The sequence below is a fragment of the Dermacentor albipictus genome, unplaced genomic scaffold, assembly GCF_038994185.2.
Source record: "Dermacentor albipictus isolate Rhodes 1998 colony unplaced genomic scaffold, USDA_Dalb.pri_finalv2 scaffold_16, whole genome shotgun sequence".
NCBI classification, from domain to species: Eukaryota; Metazoa; Arthropoda; class Arachnida; order Ixodida; family Ixodidae; genus Dermacentor; species Dermacentor albipictus.
The window spans coordinates 857576-863575 of NW_027225570.1; the positions used below are offsets into that span (position 1 = coordinate 857576).

The 6000-nt window shown below is 47.7% G+C and overlaps 1 protein-coding gene across 1 annotated transcript in view; it reads right to left on the minus strand.

Moving 5' to 3' along the window:
* The window catches only part of LOC135899638 (acetylcholinesterase-like), a 215346-nt gene extending 210573 nt beyond the window's left edge, over positions 1-4773 (minus strand). The window contains exon 1 of the mRNA XM_065428944.1: positions 4663-4773. The gene's annotated coding sequence lies outside the window, so the exon portion shown is untranslated. The remainder of the gene's footprint in view (positions 1-4662) is intronic.
* Between the last annotated feature and the right edge of the window lie 1227 nt (positions 4774-6000).

Below are 6000 nucleotides of genomic sequence, written 5' to 3' on the forward strand. Positions count from 1 at the left end.
GTGCCTAAACAGCATTGGAAATTTTCGTTTAATCTTTGTAGGTTTGGAAAGGCCCCCGTTTGAATTCCGCGGAGGTCTATAACGTCCTCCCCTTCTAATGATTGGTGGGGGCTGCTGTATTTTTGTCGCGTGCCGCGCTGGTGAGCAAGAACTTCGCGAGGGGCCATTCGGAACAGGTCGTTGTTCTCCTCGCTTGACTCCTTCTGGAATGTTTGGGGGGATCGACAGTGCTGTCGAGGCTCTGCTCGGTTCGTGAGCCCTCGAGCAAAGGCGTCCGCACTCTCGTTTCCCTCCAGGCCTGTGTGTCCCGGACCCCGGATCAACTTGTATCCGTTTGTCAATATCACGCCTAGGAAATTTCTAACTTTTATCGGGAGGCGGCCGTTCAAAAACAAACGGCCCGCATCCTGCGAGTTGATAATCGTGCGTGGTTCCTCCTTCCGTTCTTGCTCTTTGATCGCCAGGGCAATGGCAAAGCATTCCTTGGCGATCGAGGACGTGTACAGGGAGGCACTCGTGAACATATCTCCTGTCGCTGCCAATTACTGTTGCTACGGCCCGTCTCCAGTTGTACCTGGAAGCGTCCACATACAAAAAATTTATTTTGTTTTTTTAGGTGTTTACGGAGCCCCATCTTACTCTCTCCTTTCTCCGCTTTTTGTTTTGGTTTGGGTTCATATTCTTGGGCAGATATTGCATCGGACGGGATCCGGGATCGCCACCAGTACCTCGTCCAGGTTCGAGGTGGGAAGCCCTCCCTAGCGAGTGTCTCTCTCCTCGCCCTCGGCTGGCTTATACTGCGCGGTCAGTGCCGAGCTCGGAGTAGGTATCATGTATTCCGAGCTCTAATAGTCACAAACCTAGCGCTAGCTCGCGCTGCAGGCCATGCAAGCGCTTTGCAGATGCGATAATATTTTCGCTGGCACCTCGGCTTGAACGACAATTTTCAGTATATTTCGGTGTCATGCAAAAATGCAACGCACGAACCGATCCGCCTGCTTGTTCAAAGAAGCTTGATGAGGAAATCCTCCTTCGCCGTTTTGTATACAATACCGATGGAATAGTGCGATGCGGCAGTGTTAAATAGCGGGGCCGCCGTTTGGTGTGTGTGTGTGTGTGTGTGTGTGTGTGTGTGTGTGTGTGTGTGTGTGTGTGTGTGTGTGTGTGTGTGTGTGTGTGTGTGTGTGTGTGTGTGTGTGTGTGTGTGTGTGTGTGTGTGTGTGTGTGTGTGTGTGTGTGTGTGTGTGTGTGTGTGTGTGTGTGTGTGTGTGTGTGTGTGTGTGTGTGTGTGTGTGTGTGTGTGTGTGTGTGTGTGTGTGTGTGTGTGTGTGTGTGTGTGTGTGTGTGTGTGTGTGTGTGTGTGTGTGTGTGTGTGTGTGTGTGTGTGTGTGTGTGTGTGTGTGTGTGTGTGTGTGTGTGTGTGTGTGTGTGTGTGTGTGTGTGTGTGTGTGTGTGTGTGTGTGTGTGTGTGTGTGTGTGTGTGTGTGTGTGTGTGTGTGTGTGTGTGTGTGTGTGTGTGTGTGTGTGTGTGTGTGTGTGTGTGTGTGTGTGTGTGTGTGTGTGTGTGTGTGTGTGTGTGTGTGTGTGTGTGTGTGTGTGTGTGTGTGTGTGTGTGTGTGTGTGTGTGTGTGTGTGTGTGTGTGTGTGTGTGTGTGTGTGTGTGTGTGTGTGTGTGTGTGTGTGTGTGTGTGTGTGTGTGTGTGTGTGTGTGTGTGTGTGTGTGTGTGTGTGTGTGTGTGTGTGTGTGTGTGTGTGTGTGTGTGTGTGTGTGTGTGTGTGTGTGTGTGTGTGTGTGTGTGTGCAACCAGCCTGCAGTGATTGCCGCAAGGGCGGACGACGTCTGCAATAAACAAATTAATAATAAATAAATAAATAAATATCCAAGCATGTACGTAATTAAACTTGTTCATGGATGGTTTCACGGTGGCCAAGGGGTGTGTCGGAAAACGCGCTAGAAATTATGTAAATATAGGCCAGATGCAATCACCGTCAATTTACGTGGCAGGCAGTAATTACACAAATGCTTACGAACCTTCAACCATCTTTTCAACCAAGCGAGTCAGACGATTGATCAATAGAAGATTGCTTCAAACAAGGAAAGAAAAACACTTTTTCGTGTGCAAAACGTTGAAGGAAGGAGGAAGGCGACAGGACAGAAAGCACACTAACGACTAAGTTTATTGCTCAGATTTTTTTTCATTTATTTCATTTCATCGCGGGAATATATATACAGTACGTTATCTCCTTTCTCCCCATTTCCTACCGCCCCCCCCCCCCACCTCCGATTGTAACCGTCCGATTGTAACGGATCCGAACCCGTAAACGTATCTTGCTGCTTGTACTATAGCGCTTCTGGAAGGCGTACGTTACCTATTCGTCTCATTGGATGAATACCTTCCCACCCCATTATAGGATGGTCTCGGGATTTTCGTTGTAGCAGACACATGCCCAATCCTGTTTGCTCCGGTGTGTTCCTTTCGGTCCTCAAGCAACTAGCTCGGGCCTCAAATAGCAAGACACTTTGTGTTATCGTACAGACTTTCTAACTTGTCATTCTTGTAAATATTCGTGATATTCTTTGTTCCCGTCCCTTCCATCCAATTCACTGTCACTGTCTCGCTTTCCTTCTGACGAATGCTGGTTGTCTGTTTACATTTTCAGTTTCCGTGTACTTGGTTGCCGCCTTTCTCGAACTCTTCCTCTATTCTGTGTCCACACATTTTAGGCGCAGATACTCGCGCGCTTTAGCCGCCCATTTATTTCGATCCATGTTCTTGAGTGCTTGTTCAAAACTAATTCTGCTCTGCACTTGTCTGACTTCAAAAGAGGCCCAACCCATCTCACCCTACACCGCCTTCTCTGTAGTATTACTGTGGGCTCCCAACGCCCATTGGCCCACCGACCGTTGGTCAACTTCCAAGCCCGCTATATCCAGCCCGCGCAGATATGCACGCGCACTCGGCTGCACTTCACGCGGCAACAATCGCACACCGTCGCGCTCCATTTTCCACGCGTAGGAGCTCGAAACGTGAATTATGCGCGCACGTTTGTTTTGTTTCAACTTTAATCGAGTGCTAGCTTAATTCTGAGCAAGGCGAGCAATGCGATTCTAACTTTACAATTAACTGTCTGGCTAATATCCAACAGTTTACAACTGCCAATGATCAAGTCGAACGGAGAATAGTTTCAACAGGCACAATGATCTAAACTAAGTCCCGCTCTATTTTTGCTGTACATCAACGACAGTGTTCACACACACGGTAAGAAAAAAAAAGCGTCTCGGTTTATGTCGATGACACGAGCGTCCTATCCTATATTATCCGAACTAGAAATATGGCTAAACACAAATCAATTGCAAATAAATGTTAATAAAGCAAAGTATGTCACGTTCAGACGAAAGGTTAAGACTGATGGCGCTGATCGTTAATTGATTTATCGGGCAGCTACCATACCCGTAAACCAACAATATATTTTCTGTTGTATTTTGGAGAGAATTTGTTGTAGTGAGAGCGCATTAATTTCATATTCAGTAAAGTAGCTTGCTCCGTAGGCATAATAAATAAATTTCGCTATGCATTACCCTTTCTTGTAAAGCTACCACCCTTTTACTCCTTGATTGCTCTCACTTTCATTATTGCATACTTATGGACGAGAACTACGGAAGCGACTACAGAAACAAAACTTTGTTTTTAGAGCATAGGCGAATAGTGAATGTACCACAATTATCTATCATGAGGCTGGTGTGCCTTCATGAACGCCAAGCGGCGCTAGATATTTCTATCAGGAGAAACATGAAGACAACACGATCACACACAACAGATCACGCGCACAATCTTCAATGAATGAAGTATTTATCTATACAATGCATACAAATCGATATATATATATGTGAGCATACTGAAGGATGTCCCGTAGCAGGATGCTGTAACGGGATCTCCTCTTACCGAGTACAGAAATATTGTGCAAGAATAATGTCCGCAACAATACAGTATATTATATCAGATAAACATACAATAAAGGGATTACGCAGGAAATACCAGTACGAGAAATATTATACAAGTTATCAAGGAGCCAAATGTAGACAGCGGCGATATAATCAGCACAGCAAAAGAGTATAAATATTAATTTTAATTACGAAACATTTCAGGTCTTAGTGCACAGTAAAAAAAAAACCTTTTGTTTAAACAGAGATCATGATCGTGATTGCTTAATACTAAACGGATACTGTTCCTGGACTCAGTCGCTGCAGATGTATTGCTATAGTTGCCATAGTTAATACGTACCGGAGGCAAAGGAAAGTAATTGTTCGAAGCGAGCCTGGTTGGGTTGGAAATTAGATAAATTAGCGCTTGTGAGTACGATCGTGTTTTGCGCGTGCTGTTAAAACTGTGCAGCGAAACGTTGCATACATGAGCGAGAGCCAACACGCCACAGTTTGAGCCTCGTCGGAGCAGCTGCGGGACCCGCATAGAACAGCCCGCCTAGTCCGCGTGCGAGAAGCTGGCACCGGCGTTACCAGCTTCCCCGCGTCAGAAAGGTTTCGCTTCTTGCGTAAACAAGTCGCGCTTGGCTGCTGCCAGTGCTCGGGTTGCCACTTTAGCGACGGGCCCCTGCGGACCAGGCTGCGTGGCCACGGGGATCGAAACAGGCGCCAACACTCACCTTGGCTGCTCGAACGACCTCGAGGCTGGGTCGGCGCGAGTCGGACGAGGAAAGAAAAAGACGCCCGGCCGCTCGACCTCCGTCCGCGTTCCCCTCGCACCCGGCGTCGTGTTTTCCCGAACGGCAGATTGCGCCGTCGTTCGGATCGTCATCGCGGGCGAAGGAGAGGAGGGAGAAGCAAGCGCCACGCTTTCGCGGATGGCGTAGACGACGAGGCAGGAAAGACGGAGCACGTGCCCCCACCTGATCGCCCGTTTCTGGAGACCAACCAGCAGATTTTGTTCTGGCATCATATATGCAGCCCGAAATCGAACAAGATGCGTCCACACATAAAGAAACGAAATAACGAGCGCTCATCGTGCAGGCATAAATGTGCTTCTCAGAATTATTCTTAGCCTGAAACACACTTAGTACGTTACACGTCCCTAGAAATGCAAAACAACCTCCACAGCAATCTAGCCTCATGCCCTTTTCGAAACAGTAAGGCATTAACAACTCAGGGCGCCAACGCGTGTACAGTGTGAGTGCAGGTTATGGCGATCGCGCATCCTGCCTTCGCCTGTGCTTAAAGAAAGAAGCTTCTTTTGTCCAGTGCTGCATAATTGAAGCATAGTTGGTACAGACGGCGTAACGTCTTACTGCAAAATCGAGGCGCTCGTGTGAGATAGCGAATGTGCACTCCATTTGCCGCTCGCCCATAAGCGCCGAGGGGGGTCACGGCCCTGTGCGCACGATGGTCTGCGTTAGAAGAGTTGAATGTTGGGCCAGTTGGTATTTTTGACACGAGGACCACCTTGAAGTGACGGCACCACAGGAAGGAAGGCGAACACAGGCGTTCGCCTTCCTTCCTGTGGTGCCGTCCCGGTGCGCGTTACTTCAAGGTGGGTCTGCAGGCTGTGGAGACCGCGTACATATGCCGCATGCGTCGCCATTGCAGAGGACGTCCAAGGCTTTCACATTGATATTGCAGCTATGAGTTACAAGCCGGCAACGTCAAAATTGGCGTCTGATGTCTTCTCTAGGACGTGGGTAAACTTGCGCAATAAAGAAAAGTGAGTATAGAGCAAATTGCTGACCGATGCAACCCTTCGTAACAAAAAAAAATTACCGACGATTACGTTACTTCCTAATGCGAAATTTGAGCGCAGCAAATAAGCTGTTTCACCTTTTCGATAGATTGAGGCAAAGAAATCGAGCAACACATGTATGCGCTATCACAGAACTTTTTTTTTCACACGTATTCCTTTAACAAAGACTCCACTAACAGTTCTTGACAGTCATGAAGGAAGCTTTGTGGTCGGAGAAATAGACTGATATATGTTCGACTTGGTACACCAA